Consider the following 18,804-nt stretch of genomic DNA (forward strand, 5'->3'; position numbering starts at 1 on the left):
CATCTTTTTGGGTCCAAATGAGGAGCAGAAGGAGGGAGAACGTGAGCAAGGAAGTCAGGATCACAAGGGGTCCATTCACCCACTGATACAGTGGGACTGATCTAATGAGAGTTCACCAAGGCCAGTTGAACTGGGAGTGATGGAGCATGTGATCAAAATGGACACTCTGAACGTGGCTGGCAATGAAGGCTGACTGAGAAGCCAAGGACAATGGCATTGGGATTTGATTCTACTGCATGGACTAACTTTGTGGCAGCCTGGTTTGTTTGGATGCTCACCTTTATAGACCTGTATGGAAGGGGGAGGACCTTGGACTTCCCATGGGGCAGGGAACCCTGACTGTTATTAAGACAAGAAAGGGAGGGGGAGATGGGGAGGGGGAGGTGGGGAGGAGGAGGGTAAAGGGAGGTGGGGAAGAGGTGGAAATTTTTAATAAATAAATTAATTAATTAAAAAAAATAAAGACATTAATTCAACTGATAATTGTTTCATTTCTTCTCATTTCCAGTTTCAGACGTATGGTTTACATGATCCATCTCTCTTACTTTTCATATTTAAGCCCAAGTTAAATGGTTACTACTTTATGAAAATTCTTTCTAATAAATATTTTCTTCATAAGTACTATCATTTTTTTACTTCACATATGTATTTTCTTTTACAACTAGTGTAATTTGGATTTCATCTGATTGTCAGAAACTACACATATTTACCAAAACTTAGCAACCAAGTGTTTGAGGTAGATTACCATTGACAAACATCCTCATACAAACTTAGTTGTTGTGAGTTTATATGTCTAATATATATATAGTGTCTACTATGTTATGTTTCCATGAACCCTCTCAAATGATGCTTAATATTAGCTATCCCTTTCCCCCTCCAATTGATTCTCCCATTCAAATCCCCCCACAATCCACCCATAACCACCTATTTTTTTCCCTTTTTAGGGTTATCTAATCTTCTATGCCTAGCTTATGTTGATATAGGGATCATAGCATGCCTTTTGATTAGTTTGAATAAAGTTTTGTATATTTTGTTGATTTTCTTTAAGAATCTTAACACCTTTGACATCAAAAGTTAAATCCCAAGAATGCTTGGTCAGCATGGGATTAGAACAGGGCAACATTCAGACCCTTAGAGATTTAAGATGCTTATTTTAGTGTACCTGACAACTTCCTTCATGTTATTCAAAATATAAATAACAAAACTAAAAAAAAATTCAAAAACTTCAACAAAGTTCTTCTTTATTTTTCCCAGGAAGAACAATTTAAAGTTTTCACTAAAATATTATTATTATTATTATTATTATTAATAGCATATTATTCTAAAATATTATTTTCTTCCTTAAGCAATTATTTCTCCAATGTTCTGTACATAAGACATGCTGAGGGTTCTCAGAGGAGGAATTCTTATACTTGGAGCTTGGTGGTCACCTGCCTGGATCCAACTATTCTCAAGCAGCATGAAACTGTCTCTGGAATTATTTACAAAGACATTGCAGAAGTTTGCAAAGTGACTTTGCTTTGTTCCTACACAATGGTTTGTTCCTGTCTGAATGATTGATTCTTTCCCTTGGTATTTTCATGCATTCAATCAAATAGTCAGGGATGGCTAATCTGAGAATATACTAAGGAGTGTTTTCAAATTTTGATTTGTTCCATTGTGCAGAACTTTCAAATTATAGAGTTCATTTAGAAGACAGTAAATTAGTAAGAAGCTGAGAAAACTATTTCTATCCATATCCTAGGTATACCAGAAGACGGTTATTAAACAAGATGAAGTCAACTTCTTATTGCTTAAGAAAGAATACAGCCAACAACATAAACGATTGCTAGCCTGAAGTTAATTTATGGAAAACATGCTGAATAAAGATATTTATTTTGAATGAATAAATAAAGAATTATTGACATATCATTTCAATATACTTCAAAAATACAGTTAAATAACTATTATCATTTTATATTTCCACATATACAGTTGGATAATGTTATAAGTTAAAAAAAAAAACTCCAAAGACTGCAGGTCCAAGCATGAGTCTGGGAACTTTCTGAGGGAGTAAGCTTGAGCCAGGTACTCTGCAGGTCTGGGTGCACATGAGCTTGGGAACTCTGAAGAAGTAGACAGGAGCCAGAGATTTTCGCAGAACCAGCTCCAATCCAGAAACTTCTGCAAGAGCAGATCCAGAACAGGATTTACAGAACCAGATCAAAGCTCAGAACCTAGGCTAGAACAGGCCTGAGATCACAAGTTCCAAGGAAGTGGAACAAATCCCTAGAGCATTGAATGATATCCAGAAACACAGAGTGACCAAAGGGGTAACTAGAACTGTGGCACTGACTGTATCATGGGAAACAACCATCTGAACCTCGGATTCACTAGCACCTAGAAGGTTAATCAACAGAATCATAGAAAGCCCCAACTATGCCTATTAGAGGGGGGGAAATGAGTAGAAAAGGTAAGAACACATGCAACACTACAAAGTGCAACATGCTATCAGTAAAACCTACAGATCCTACAACAGCAAGACTTAAACAACCAAATATAGATGAAGCAGAAGATAATGACATAAAAAATAACTTAAGGAGAATTTTTGAAACCCTTAAAGAAGAAATGAAAAATTCTATCAAAGAAATGGAGGATAAGACAAACAAAAAAATTGGAAGACATCAGCAAATCGTTTAAAGAAAACCCAGAAAAAGCAATTGAACATATGAAAGAAACTATTCAAGACTTGAAAACTGAAATAGAGACAATGAAGAAAAAACAACCTGAGGGAATTATAGAAAGAGAAATCATGAGAAAATGATTAGGAACCACAAATGCAAGCAAGAACAGTAGAATCCAAGAGATGGAAGAGAGAATCTCAAGCACTGAAGATACAATAGAAAAAAAATAGCATAGTCAGTCAAAGAAAACATTAAATCTAACAAACAACCAAAATTTCCAGGAAATATCGGACACCATGAAAAGTCCAAATCTAAGATATAGATATAGAAAAAGGAGAAGAAGTTCAACTCAAAAACAAAGAAAATATATTTAACAAAATCTTAGAGGAAACTTTCCCAACTAAAGAAAGATATTCCTATGAAGATACAAGAAGCTTACAGAACATCAAATAAACTGGATCCAAAAGCGTCATCTTGCCACATAATAATCAAAACACTAAATATACAGAGTAAAGAAAAAAATATTAAGAGTTGCATAGGAAAATGGCCAAGCAACATATAAAGGTAGACCTATCAGAATTACATTGGACTTTTCATTGGAGACAATGAAAGTCAGAAGGTCCTGGTCAAGTATTATGCAGACATTAAGAGACACAGATTCCAGTCCAGGCTACTATACCAGCAAAACTTTCAATCACCATAGAAGGAAAAAACAAAATACTCCATGCCAAACCAGATTATAAAAGATACCTAGCCACAAACGAAGCCCTAAACAAAATACTAAAAGGAAAACTCCAACCCAAGGAAGTTGGCTACATCAACAAAATCACAGACAATTGATAGTCTCATAGCAGCAAATTCCAAAGAAAGGAAAAATATAAAAATTAATATCACAAACCGTAAAACCTAAATTAACAGGAGAGAGCAATCACTGGTCATTATTATCCATTAATATAAATGAACTCATCTCACCTATAAAAAGGCACAGACTAATAGATTGGATACAAAAACAGAATCCATCATTCTTCTGCATACAATAAAAACACCTCAACCTCAAAGACAGACATCATCTCAGAGTTAACGGTTGGGAATAAATATACCATTCAAATGGACCTAAGAAACAAGCTGGAATGGGTATCCCAATATCTAAAAAAAATAGACTTCAATCTAAAATCATTCAAAAGAGACAAAAAAAGGACATTTTATATTAGACAAAGGAAAAACCCATCATATATTCAACATTGAAAGAAAAAGACAAGATCGTCTGAATAAATTGGGAGCATGAGGACCTTGGGGAGAGGAGAGGCAGGGAGGGGAACAGAGAAAAATGTAGATCTTAATAAAAATCAAGAAAAAAGAAAAAAACATCCAAAGATGTGTACACATATAAAAACTAGTAATTCCACAGTTTTACTGTGAAAAAGTCTAAAAAATGCCAGTACAATTAAGCAAAGCCACATGACAGGATGCTTAAATATATTTTTCTCATTCTGAACATGGGTAAGTAGACAACATAATTTTGGGATAGTCTTGTGAAAATGAGTAACCATGAGCTAATCATTTGAAATATCAGACAAGCCAAAATTATAGTTATTCTGTACAATAGCTGGCTTCTCAAATCCTTCAAGATCATAAATTACCAAAGACTGAGACAGTATTAATTAATAAGAAAAGAGTCATGACTGTGGTTGGGAACTTGGATGGTGCCTGAAGCAGAGTGAAAAATATATTAGTGAAAATTGTACAAAGGCTTCCAGAGGCTCATGGTTGTGTTCCATTAAGACTCAGCAGAATTTAAACAGCATTCATAAAATATTTCTTGTTAGTATAGCCATGAAATGTATTTCAATCTTTCTTTTCAATCTTCCCTGAAAATATTTTAAGATTCACAAACAAAGCTAAATGCTAAAAAATAAAGTTCTCAGATATTCTTCACCTAGCTTCTGTTAATAGTAGCACATTATACAATCACAATGTCATCTTAAAAAGGTAAAAATTAAACAATTTTAACCTACAAACAGTATTTGATTTTCACTAATAAGTTTGTACAATTTTGCTTTTACTGAGCTTTTACAGACATGTTATAGTTTGGAAATGTAATTTTAAACTGTAATCAAAATGCATAGACATAAAACACTAAAATACTCTCTTCTTAATCAGCAGTAATTTCTTGCAATATTCAATAAAGGTATTAAATTCATTCTTTAAGAATTTTATATATGAATATTGTGTTTCTTACTAACTTCAATTTTTTCTTTCTCTGAATCATCCCTTGAACCCTATCAAATTTATATATCTTCTTAGTCTTTGATAATCATTTTACATAAATGCATACATATAAATATGCAAATGTAACATACTCATTCATTTAATTTTGCTAATGAGTCCACGTATTTTAAGACTGACCAGAGATTTTTGTATAAATAGAGAAGGGAGTCATTCTTGGAGACTTATTCTCTTACTCGCAGAAGTTACCAATTGTCTGGAGCTCTGTATAAATCATTGAAGACTTATGAGCTTTCCTGCATTGATATTGACATGTAAACTGTTTTTGACATGATTCAGGACTTATTTACACAGTCATATTATTGACAGATCATGTGTAAAACTTCATTTCATGTATAGAAGATACAACCTCAAAAAAAATTGTCCTTGAACCCTTACAAATTTTCTCCCCCTTTGGAATATTGTCTGAGACTTATGTATCAGAGCTTGCTCCAATAAAGTCACATAGGGTACCTGAAGGTGGGTTCTGAGGCTATGGAAACATCAGATTGAAAGAAATACACAGAAATACACAGGATAGACCAGAGGGACTGCCAGCTTACTCTGAACAGTCGCAAATTTATTTCAGAGCCAGTTTATGTACAAAAGCTGAACAAAGCACTGCATAGAGAGTCAGTATCTAACCATAGATTATGCCTGTTCTTGACCAAGCAGTTTTTCTCTTCCCTCTGTATGTACCCTCCACTGGCATTCACCAGCATCTATCTTAGTAGATGATGTGTTATTTCTCATGGGAAAAATTGCTATTTCCCATGGGCTTAATCAGAACATTCTCACAGTCTTCAAGGATATTTGAAGCAAGCATAGCAGGTAAGCTTGAATTCAAAACACTTTTAAGTCAGAATGGACTCCCAATGGAAACTGAGTCACTTGTGTGCTTCCACACTTATGTGTTGAGACTATGTTGTAGATATATCAGTTGGAGATGGGCAACATGATCAAAAACTAAAGCACTTCCTTAAACCAGTATAGTTCCTAACTGTATTCTAGATGTTTATCCTTATACCCATATTGTGGTTCTCACCTCTCATCAAAGAGTTTCCATTTTTGTTACTGTTCATGTTTGAGATTATAATTTAATTGCATTTCTCCCTTCTTTTTTATGTCTCCAAGTTCTCCTATATATCCCTCACCTTCAAATTCATGGTCTCTTTTTTATCAACTGTATTGCATGCATACATGTATTTCTATATAAATACATATTCATAAACATAACTTGCTGAGTCCATATGATGTTACTGATATGTATGTTTTCATAATGGACCCTTTGACACTGTAAAACCAATTGAATTGTTTTTCCTTGGGGAGCACCACCTTTTCCATGTTCAGTTTTTTTCAGTTACCTGTACTTCTTCGTGTTTGGTTGAAGCTTGTACGCTTATGTTTGGGCTGTTATGTTGATAGACTTAACAGTGTTTCTTTTTATAGGAGATGAAAATCATTCTAGAAAGCCACAAATGATCAATAAGCAGATCCCTTTCATTTTAACCCTGCTCCAGCATACTAGAATGCCAATTTAAATACAGAATTTAGAAAGTGACATTTACCCTCCCCACCAATAAGTTATTAAAGGATACAGATACTAAAACTATAAAATATAAAACTAATAATTCCTGAGACAAAAAGTTTTCTTGTCTAGAATATAATCATTTTTTGTGTTTTGTACTTAAGAAAAGCTGAGCTGTTAAGAAATAATGGTATTAAGGGTTTTCAGGTTGAAAAGTAGTAGGTACTTGATAGTAAATAATATTAAAGTATACTATTTGGTTTAAACACTAAAATTACTTTGAGTAAATAAAGACACACATAGAAGAGCTATGTTTTATTTGACAGATCATGAATGCAAAACTACCTAAGCCCTGCACCAAAGATTACATAGTCTGTATTGTGATATCTTAACGCAAAGTCTTGTATTCTATGACTTTGGAAGTCCTTTAGATCCTATGTTCTTCTCAATACTGATTCAAAGTTTCCTCACAGAACCATTTATCATTTATGTGAATTCTTCTCCAGTTCTGGGGATAATTTCAAGATCTTTAAAGCAACAGAAGAGGCAATGGAAGGCAGTGAAATATCATGTGTTCTAAGTATGAAGAAACCTAGGAAAAATTCTCATAATTAAGGACAGAACTTGTGGAGTTTTAGGTGTGGATTCAATTCTGATAATACTTACAGTAATAATTTGTAGGAAACCACCTGGAGGCACAGGTGGTCCTGCAGTTTTGAGGTATACAAGTCCATACCTGGCTTAGCCATGTGGGGCTGAGCACCCTTGCTTGCACATGCTCAGAACAGCAGAATGGCATTAACCAATCAGGACAGCGTTCAAGCCTCTCCACCGTTTAAAAGCAGCTGCCTCTGGGCTCTACTTGCTCTCTCTAAGCTTTCTCTCGTCCCTGCTCTATCTTCCCTTTCCCCAATTTTCCTCAATCAAATGCTCCGAATAAAGACGTGACCAGGGAAGGAATTCTCGTTTTTAGTGGCGTTCATTCCTGCTGGTCAGGAAGCGCGTCGCAACTGGTGCCGAAACCCGCTGGATGCCGAGGGACCCTGACAACTATGCCGGGGGACCCTGAGAAGGAAGCGCCCAGCAACTGGTGGTGAAAGCCCGGGAAGAAGGAGCTGAAATCAGACACCGGACAGAGAGTCGTGAATTTCAGAACTCTGCCACGTGGAGCGGTGAGTGACGTCAGTTAAATCCTCCAGAAAGGGGAGGAAAAAGAATAAAAAAAATATAGGCCTAAAAAGAAAAAAAAATAGAAAGAATCAAAGTTAAGGTATCTAAAAGTAGGTACAAAAAGCAACGGGAAAGAAAAAAAACCCTTAAGTTCAGTGCGGGTGGAGCTGAGAAAAAGCGAGGTTTATGGTTGGGAGATCCGTGGCTTCCGTCCCAATCTGCTGTTAGAGACTCGGAGGCAACAGTCTCGTAGGGAGGCGGGTTTGATCATGTTTAAAGACTGCCTTTCCTGTTCTTAAAGAGCCACAGAGCTTTTGGAGGTGATTTTCGCCTAATTTTGTTAAGAGAGCTCAGTCTCTGGCTCTCACGTACAGAAAACTTTAATTTTGATTGAGGAAGTAGCCGGCGTGGTGGCGCACGCCTTTAATCCCAGCACTTGAGCTCTGAGCACAAACTCTGAACCGCATTTCCATAGCAACGTGGGCGGGCAGAGAAAGCTCATCGGCGGGGCCACGTGCTGAGTGCTCGTCACTCCCCGGCCCCTGGAAGGGCTGAGACTGGGGCTCCCCGCGGCCCTAACCGGGCCCTCCCCGAGCGGGGAGATGAGTTCCCAGAGAACGGGGCTCTGCACGCGGGCAGACCGGGCAGGAGAGGCCCCCCCTCGCCGGAGCTTGAAAAAGACTCACGGCCGGTGGTGCGAGTTCATTGCCTGAGGCGAGACAGGGTACACAGTTCGCAGGTACAGGATAAACCGGGAGCCCGCGAACGGCCCGGGGCGGGGCCATGCCTTTGGGCCATGCGGAGCGCGCCACGGTGGGCTGTGCCTCAGAGGCGGAGCTGCTGCTGCCGCTGCTCACAGCCACGGCCGCCAAAAATTCAGTCAGATAAAAACATTTGTCGCCAAAAATTCAGTCAGATTCCCCAAAAAATACACATCGTCCCGTCGTCAGCAGGAAGCAGCTAGATCAATTGTCAACGCCCATTTTCCCTCAAAAAACTGGTTGTAATTATCATAATAAAAGACATGTCAACCTAGTTACCCATATCCTAGGTAACAAAGGTGGACCTATTGCCTCAAGCAACGGGTGAAATAAACAATGCTAACTAGAGATTTTTTCATTTGAATGTGGGACTGGAGAGATGGCTCAGAGATTAAGAACATTGCCTGCTCTTCCAAAGGTCATGAGTTCAATTCCCAATGACAACTGTTTTGGTTTTAGACAATAGAGCGGGACTACCTACCAGTGACAGCTTCCCCCAGAGAAAGGATTTCTCTTGCATTCTTTACATTTAATTTTTAATTCAAAATATTGCTGAAAAAAACTGCAACAGAGAGACATGCTCTGTTTGAAAGCAATTCCGTCTAATTCTAAGGCCTGCTTTAATGGCACAGGCAAACAAGATTTGCTCTTTGAAATGGAGACCTGCAAGTCTCTAAGTTCAAAACCAGCCTACTTCCAGTACTGATTGTGCTGAATTTTTACACTGAGAGTTTTTAATACTCTTAAATGTTAATTTGGGAGGAGAGTTTTGTTTATGTTTTTCTAGGAATGCTGACATACATCTGGATGCCAGCGAGACTGACAAGAGAAATAAAGAAAAAAGATAACCCAATGGATGCTGAATATCCTGCTATGGAAGATTCATGTGGAGACAGCAGAGATGACCTTCTGGGCGGTGTCAAGAGCAGCTGTTTCACACCATCGACTTGAGCAACACCCTGTGCAACCTCTTATCTCTTAACAATTTTCTGACTGACTCTATTCTGCCTTTTCCTTCCTTAGGAATGGGTGGGAGCAGAGATATTCTTGGCATGCTGTGTCTAGGTGGAAGTGCTGTATGTCTTTGATTGGTGTGCTACCTGCTAGCCCAAGTGAGGTGGGACAAGGTCTTTATGGCACAGGCCTTGGCAGCCTTGGAATGTGTATCCTCACCCCAGGTTTGGCTCTCAGCTTCAAAAGAGCTCATAGGCAATTAGCCATACATAGCCTTAGCACCCTCTAGGGACCAGATAGTCCCACGACATAGAGAAAGGTATACATAGGCGGAGGATGTGCAGACACAGCCCTAGCACTCCCAGGGTAGTTGTCCCATTGCACGGGAAGGGTGTGTCTTGTTTTTTCTTTTCTTCAATCGGTCCACACATCATGAGGTGGGGACCAGATTGAAAAATAGTTTTGCCTTATTGCTTTTATTTACAGTAGAAGGGGGAGATGTAGGAAGCCACCTGGAGGCACAGGTGGTCCTGCAGTTTGGAGGTATACAAGTCCATACCTGGCTTAGCCACGTGGGGCTGAGCACCCTTGCTTGCACAAGCTCAGAATAGCAGAATGGCATTAACCAATCAGGACAGCGTTCAAGCCTTTCCACCGTTTAAAAGCAGCTGCCTCTGGGCTCTACTTGCTCTCTCTAAGCTTTCTCTCGTCCCTGCTCTATCTTCCCTTCCCCCAATTTTCCTCAATCAAATGCTCCGAATAAAGACATGACCAGGGAAGGAATTCTCGTTTTTAGTGGCGTTCATTCCTGCTGGTCAGGAAGCACGTCGCAATAATTCTTGATTTCCATTGGGAATCTCAAAATTTAAAGCATCAAGTAGTTATTCAGTCATAAGTTAGGTTACCACACTATAGTTTAGATTGCGATTGAGACTCCGTGTCTAAATAAATTTGTGGGATACTTGTCCTTTGTTGGATTTCCTTAAGATTGGGTGTAAGTTATTATGAAAGAATTAAAATGATAATAATAAAAATAAAGAATTACAATAAAAAGCATTCTATTTAATATTACTTCCCATTAGGAAGGAAGTAGGGAATAATATTTTCAATTTAAAAATAGAACTAGATATCCTAGGTATCCTAGGTATATAAATACTAAATTTAAAAGATTATTAAAATAGAAAAGAACATTTTTGTATGTAATAAGAGGCCTCCTAAGCAGAAGGAGGAAGCGACTAATTTTGTTTCTCTAAGCAAATAAGGTAGAGTAGGAATCAGTGAGCTTAGAAAAAAATGGAAACATTTGGATTAATAAAAGAAAGACCACTTAGCCATAATATGGACTGAAATAGTTAATTTTTGAGCTACCAGAATAGGGGAACATTGCTGAACATATACTTAAACGAGACATTGAGAGAGATTAGGTCCTATCCTGAAAGACTTAATTCAATCCTTCTCTGTACTGTTTTGTTGCTGGGCACTTCAATTATAATACTTTCTCCTCTAATAAATACTTGTTTTAATATAATTTTATGTTCATATCAGATTATTTTAACATAGCTGAAGCTAGAAACTCACAGTGAGATTATCCATGTTTTTGCTATTTTCATCTTTATTTTGTTAACTTTGAATTCCTCTGACTTCTGTTTTCTTTTATCTAAATTAAAAGATAAACCTTATTAGTCTTAATCATTAAAAAATTGGGAATCAAATATTGCTGTAAAAGTGGAATCAGAGAAGCAGAGTAACAGTCACCAGAAACTTCTTACCTATCTGAATCCCCATACGAAAGGGCCAAAATCCTATCTCTGCCCCCTCTCTTTCACTTCCTCTCTCTTATCCATAAAGACCTCCAGAACTCTATGATTATTAGTGGCTAGATATACTCTATGATTGCCAGAAAAACTTTATTTGTCAGAAGACAAACAAAATATTATACAACATTGAGTATACTTTAGGACTAAACGTTTTCTTATTATTCATTCCTCAGCCACATCTGTTAGAAGCATAAGTATCAGATAAGTGGTATCACAGTATACTGTGGGCTTTGCTTTTTATAATCCTAAGACTCACCCGCTTCAAGCAGGTTTCAAAGTTACAATGATTTATTTACTATTTCTATTTAGCATCATGTTAATTGTATTAGTTGCAATAAAATTTGACTTTTGAATTCACATCATTTTCTGACCATTGGAGGCTTGCTTCTTCTGTGTACTGAGCACTAGATGAAGAGATATTGAAAATGATAGCTCCTGGGAGAGAAGAGTTAGTTTGCTGGACAAATTTGGCCACCCAAGATCCATAATGACTGATGTCAAAAGTACACAGTGTTGTTTCAATTTTATATGCTCTGCTACAAGCACCCTACTATTGCATTGTCAATAAACTGCCATAAACTGTGTCACAGTTTCTTCTACCAAGGCCACTATAACAAACACAGCTACTCTCCATTATGTTACTGAGCATACCTAGAGGGAAAGTAATGGCAGTAAGTACTCTGACAGAGAATTTATTGGATTAGTTGAAATTTCATCTGGCTTGATCTTTTGTAGTTTTTTTTGCATACAGTTACATCCTCAATGTGTTTGTGTACACAGTTGCTCTCTTTTGTCTGAAAACACTATTTTGATGCAGTCATCTGCTATCTCTGGTTCTTATGATCCTTCCATTTCCTCTTTGGTAATAATGTCAGAGTCTTTGGAGGGAAGAATGTGCTACATATGTTCCAAAAGAGATTGAGTGCTCTGCTGTCTCCTTTTCTCTACATATTGGCAAGGTGTATCTCTCTGTGTTAGTTTCTATATTATTTTAAAAACAATATTTTATTAACTCTTTGAGAATGCCATAAAAGTTATTTCTGACATGTTTTAATATCCAAATTCTATTAGATCCACCCTCTCTACTCTCACCTTCATAACCAACCAATACAATTTTCTCATTTCTTCTTTCTGTTCTTTGTTTGTTTTGTTTCTTTCCTTTAAACAATTCAAATTCAGTTGTGTGGCCAAGTTACTTTTAGTGGGAGAATAAAGCCTTGTAAATATTTTACATGGCAGGGGTTAAAGCATTAATGAAATTATACTTTCCCTATTCCATCAGCATTCAGTTGCCTATAGCTCCATAAGTAGATGAGGGATGTTCTTCCTAGCGTAAATGTTAGGATTTTTTATGGCTTCAGACTGAACAGATATTACACACGCTGTCACTATCACTGTGTATTTGTGTATGCGACTGTCCTGTTATATGCCCTGATGTATTCAAAATATTACAGTTTCTTTGAGTGAAGAGTCACCACCTCTACTTCTTACAATCTCTCTGCCTCCCTCCATGATATTCTTTTAGGGTTCCTGAAGCTTGGAGTTCTGAATGTAATATGAGGATGTCATTTAAAGTTGATTACTCTACAATGTCTTATTATAAGCATACTGATTACTTGTGTGTCTCCATGTTAATCACCATTTAATGATTCTGGGGTATAGTATATAAATCATTCAAAGCTATTATTATGTTATGTCTATTTAGCAGCATAATTACACTTGACAGTTCTTCAGCACCTCTGTTCTACAAAGCTACAGGCTTTCCATCTTTTTAAGCAGTTCTACATACAAGTTTCAGCTTATGGAGCAGGCCTTAGGTTAATCCAGAGAATTGTTGGTAACTTTTACTACATTCAAGCCATTATTGTAAAAGTGACAATATTTTAGTTATTGCTGCAGTCTATTGCTTTCATATTTGGATAAGATTGATGCTTACTTTGTCTCTGCTGTCTATTATAGCATGCATAATGCCATTGAGCACTTTGAAAACTAGTCAGTAGAAACAAAGCTCTAGATGATTCTTAACTTCATTTCTCTATGTTCAATGATTCAAATAGAGTATCTCCAACAACATGGTCTTCTTGGAAAGTTCTACTGGATAACTAAGTGTATTCCTAATACCTTGTTATGCTTGAAGGCCTGTAACCCCATTGGTTAACAGCTCAAAGAAGGTTAACTATATCCTGAGTGTAGGTCTACTCAATTAAATCGGTTTTTTATATATTTATATATTTTAAGAAGATTCTATAGTATTCACTTTCCATTTTCTTTATCAAAAGTGCTTTAGCATTAATTATTTCTCACCATACTTATCTGCTATGCTTTGCTTCTGTCTATCACACCAATTCTCAAATGATCACATATCACAGCAATAATCTGTAAAAAAATAAATTATATTTGTGTTCAACTCATCATGACTTGAGGATCAATTAGAGAAAATATATGCAAGGAGACCAGTACATTACAGGTGTATGATTCCTCTTACCTGCTATGATAAGAGGGGTAAATACAAGTATGGTTATCACATAGTTTCATTTAGAAATGATCTCAAGGAAATTGTGATTCACTGTCTTCATATCTCTCTGAATGATGCTTACACTATCTCAAATCAAAAGCAACAGCAAATTAATGCATTCTATGCTTCTTTGAAGAGGGTTCTCTTTGGCAACAGAAGAACAGTTATTAAGTGACTGTTTTATTTAGATGTTTTAAAATTGAAACAAAGATCTGAAAAATTTGACTTCATATCTGAATTTCACAACTTTCCATCAGAGGTATTTTTAGTCCCTAGCTTTAAAACCCTAGATTATACTTCTGAGAAAGGTGCTAAAAACAGAGTTGGTCATATTGATTTTTACCCTTTAAGTAAGAAAAATCTTCAGTGGCCCTTATTTAATGCTATCCAGTTACCAGAGAGTCTGAGAGATACCACTTTTTGATTCCTGAGACCAAGTAAATAATTTCCAACTTTTCTAACTATGGGCTTACTACGTTGTAATTGCAAACTTACAAAAATATTCCAGAGTGTAAATAGTGTCATCACACATAGAGTGCAAGCTCTAGCCCAACCATTTCAAAATGACTCAATAACCTCCCATTATGCTTTACTCTTTGGACTCTAACTACCCTTTCAACATTGTATGAGATTAGATTAATGCCCATTTACTTGAAAGTTATGATACTTTTACATTGCTCATCCATTTCAGTCCCTGGGAGTGCCACAGAGGATTGTTAGCTGAAAGTAGTTTTGTTTTAGGAAAAGACTTATATTTTCATTTATCTTTTATTTCTTCATTTTCTGATAGTTAGGTGTCTGCTACATGAATCAGAATAGGAGGCACAAACTTTACTTTGGCCATTTCCTGCATCAGATCTGCAGAACAGGGGCTATCTGTGTGCTGGAACACGAGCAGGCATTCGTAACAAAAATCCAAATAACCCATTCTACAGAGTGGTTATTCACATTCCTTATTAATTCACAGCAACTTTGTGCAATGCCTATTTTTATTCTGTACTTAAGTGTTCCATATAACTTTTATCTTCCTTCTAATATGAATAATTTCTTGTGACATTTTATACCTTCACTATATTTCATATATGCATTCATATATAAACACACACATATATGATAATACACCACACACACACACACACACATAAATATATGATGTGACAATTAAGATGACCTAGTTCTTGTTCTCTTTAGAGGAACAAGCTAAGAGACAACAGTCACAATGGTCTTTACCAGCAAGTATTTCTTGAAAAACACAGAACCACAAAACAAGTCAATGCACATCCAAAACTCTAATGAAATCCTTCTTGTAATGTTTGTAGTTGTATATATAAACAGCAAATACTCATTTACAAAGTTATAAAAATAAATGAGAAGGTATATATACTTCTTCTTATGTCAGTTCTCTTTAAAAAAGCATAAATTATTTTATTTTAAATACACAGGTTCCCTCACAAGTACATGTGAGCATTAGGAAAACAGGAACTAATGGAATCAAAATAATTGCAAGATTATTGGAAATAATTACTGGATGAATATGTTCATCAAGTTCTCAGGAAACGTAAGACATTTATGGAAGACCTTTGCATAATCTTCCTGGTCTTTGATAATTTTAGCCCATTTAAGTAGAATTCCTAAATTGTTACTCCCAACCCTTACAGATATTAAATGTCATGTCCATCAAGCAGAGGCATGTACAGAAGGCATGAAATACAAAAGTGAATGGAATGTGACTGTGGAGTCCTTCTGGCAGTGAGAATCTTGCTGTATTGCTGGTTTTGCTACAGCAGGCACAGAAATATTCTCCTCTAGTTTATGAGTTAAACAATACTTCTATTTGGAGGAAACAGTAATTTGTCCCCACTCAGGTAGTCTGGTGTATGATAGACATTGTTACAGTTTCACACCTTGTGTTATCAAAAAAATTCTGAGACATTCAGCAAAATAGTTAAATTCATCTGATAAAGCATTTGTCATTTTATTCTAAAGCATGTGCTTTGCTTTTGGGAAAAACCTGAGTTATAAGTTCATAAAACCATTATTGTGCATCCAAGATACTTTAAGAGAATGTACATACTATCATGAAAAGTAAGTGAAATGTATCTGTTATTGCTAATCTAATCAGGGTCATTTGATTTCATATTTTAACAATAAGAAGACATTTCTTGGGATAGAAAATTGATTCAGCAGGAAATGATATTTTTCCCCAATCCTGAGTTCTACCCCCTTGACCCACATGGCAGAAGAAAAGAACTGACTTCTCAACATATGTCTAGGAATGTGCTATAGGACATATGCACCAAAACATGAAATGAATAAATCAAAAATTTAAAAGAACATGTCCTTTAATCATGAAGTAGTATATTACTAACTGGGTATTCTGGCACATATTGTATACTAGGGATAGGAAAATACAATCAAGAAATCATGAACATCCCAACCTTGGCTACATAGTGAATGCAAACCCAGTTTAAGTTTGTGATAAAAACTTAGTTCAAATGAATACCCATTATTATGAATGTAGCTCAGTACTGGAGTACTTGCAAAGAATGTCCAAATTTTGATACCTACTGTCATCAATAATTATTTAGACAAATATCATAAAACAATATATAAATTTCCATAGAATAACCTTCTTTCCAGAGATATATACATTCTGGATAAATTAACAAATAGGCTTTTTGTACATAGTTCTCCCAAGATAGACACAAATATTTCTGTCATGATTTCTACATAGTAGGATGATGTGGTATTCCATATGTATACTGTGAATACCATTGGTTAATAAAGGAACTGCTTTGGGCCTATACCAGAGCTGTAGGGGAACAGAGCTAGATGGGGAAGACTAAAGTGAATGCTGGGAGAAAGGAGGTAGAGTCAGGGATAAGGCATGTAGCCCCTCTGGAGCTGCACAGAACTTTGGCCTTTAGGCCACAAACACATGGTAATACACAGATTAATAGAAATGAGTTAAATTAATATGTAAGAGTTAGCCAATAAGAAATTAGAGCTAATGGGCAAAGCAGTGTTTTAAATAATATAGTTTCTGTGTGATTGCTTTGGTTCTAGAGGAAATACAATACAAGCAGCCTAATACAATAGTGGGCCCAATTAATAGTTCCAGATGGCTTTATTTTCAAGATCATGCTAACAACAATTAAAACCAGAGAAATGTAGGTGACAGTACTTACAGTATCCATAACTTTCAAAAAAAAGAGGGGGGTAGAAAATCAGACTTTTCTAAATTTTCTACTGCCTGGCTTCAAACAAAGTATAATTTATTATTTATTAAGTTAATTGGTTTTCCCCAATACATTGTAAATGATATTTGGACATGAATGTCTGTTTTGAACATTGATATAGTCTGAGCCCGTCAAAATAAGGGAACATGTTGGCATGAATATTTATGGATAGAATAACTATTTTTTAACTCAAAATAAGTCATATGACTTTCTTCTAGGTCATAATACTTCAATTTGAAAAATTTTATTCAGAACTGATTTCTGACATGTATTACACAAGCATTGCCATGTTCCTTCCTGGTTTTTATAGTTTTTACTTTCAAAAGGTTCAGAGCAAAAGTTCAAAAGAAACAGTCTTTAAAGCGTTTTCTATGTCCATCCATTTGCACGCAAAATTCAAGATGTCATTGTTTTTTACCGCTGAGTAAAACTCTAGTGTATATATGTTCCACACCTTCTTTAACCATTCTTCTATTGAGGGGCACCTAAGTTGTTTCCGGGTTCTGATTATTACAAATAGTGCTGCTATGAACATAGTTGAACAAATGTTTTTGTGGTATGATAGGGTATCTCTTGGGTATATTCCCAAGAGTGGAATTGCTGGGTCTTGAGGGAGATTGACTCCCAGTTTCCTGAGAAACCGCGACACTGATTTCCACAGTGGCTGTACAAGTTTGCATTCCCACCAACAATGGATGAGAGTTCCCCTCTCTCCACATCCTCTCCAGCATAGGCTATCATTGGTGTTTTTGACTTTAGCTAATCTGACTGGTGTAAAATGGTATCTCATAGTTGTTTTGATTTGCATTTCTCTGATCCCTAAGGATGTTGAGCATGACCTTAAGTGTCTTTTGGCCATTCGGAGTTCTTCTGTTGAGAATTCTCTGTTCAGATCAGCACCCCATTTTTTAATTGGGTTAATTAGAGTTTACTGAGTGAGGTAAGCCAGACCCAAAAAGAGGAATATGGTATGTATTCACTCATAAGTGGATTCTAGTCATAATTAAAGGTCTTTGAGCCTATTATTCGAGATCCTAGAGAAGCTAAATAAGAAGGTGAACCTGAAGAAAATCATGTACTTATCCTCCTGGAAATTGGAAATAGACAAAAGTCCCAGGTAACCTCGGGTGCATGGGGGGCTGGGTGGGAGGGTTGTTGGAAGGGGAGAGGGTTAGAGAGAAGGGAGTAGGGGAGGAATGGGGAAAACTCGGGGGACTGAGATGGGGGGAGGAAGGAAAGATGGATATGGAATCAGGGAAGAATATATCTCAACTAAGGGAGTCATTTTAGGGTTTACAAGAGACTTGATTATAAATGGGATCCCAGGTCCAAGAAGAGATCCCCAGATTGTTCTCTGGACAGAGGAGAGGGTGCCTGAACCGGCCTTGGCCCATAACCATACTGATGAAGATTTTGCTTATCACCATAGATCCTTCATCCGACGATGGATGGCGATACAGACGGAAACCCACATTGGAGCACCAGACTGAGCCCCCCATGGTCCAAATGAGGAGCAGAAGGAGGAAGAACATGAAAAAAAAAACTCAGGACCGCGAGGGGTGCGATCACCCACTGATACAAGAGTACTGATCTAATGAGAGTTCACCAAGGCCAGTTGGACTGGGACTGAACGAGCATGTGATTCAACCAGATTTTCTGAATATGGCCGGATTCTCTGAATGTGGCTGGCCCGGAGCCTTTCTCAAAAGTCATTGACAATGACACTGGGACTTGTTTCCTCTGCATATACTGGATTTTTGGGATCCAGTCTGTTTGGATACTCACCTTCCTGGACCTGGAGGGAGTGGAGAGGAACTTGAACTTCCCACAGGGCTGGAAGCCCTGACTGTTCTTAGGGATGGAGAGGGAAGAGGAGTGGGAGGGGGAAGGGG

At 36.9% G+C, this 18,804-nt stretch overlaps 1 protein-coding gene and 1 pseudogene across 1 annotated transcript in view; both read left to right on the forward strand.

Annotated features, from left to right (window-relative positions):
- The first annotated feature begins 7,918 nt into the window (after nt 1-7,918).
- The window catches only part of LOC148121858 (uncharacterized), an 893,578-nt gene continuing 882,692 nt past the window's right edge, over nt 7,919-18,804 (forward strand). The window contains exon 1 of the mRNA XM_087907271.1: nt 7,919-7,946. The gene's annotated coding sequence lies outside the window, so the exon portion shown is untranslated. The remainder of the gene's footprint in view (nt 7,947-18,804) is intronic.
- LOC148121859 (Nuclear RNase P) lies at nt 8,113-8,367 on the forward strand (annotated as a pseudogene).

Source organism: Myodes glareolus, chromosome 6 (assembly GCF_982192425.1).
Source record: "Myodes glareolus chromosome 6, mMyoGla1.1, whole genome shotgun sequence".
NCBI classification, from domain to species: domain Eukaryota; kingdom Metazoa; phylum Chordata; class Mammalia; order Rodentia; family Cricetidae; genus Myodes; species Myodes glareolus.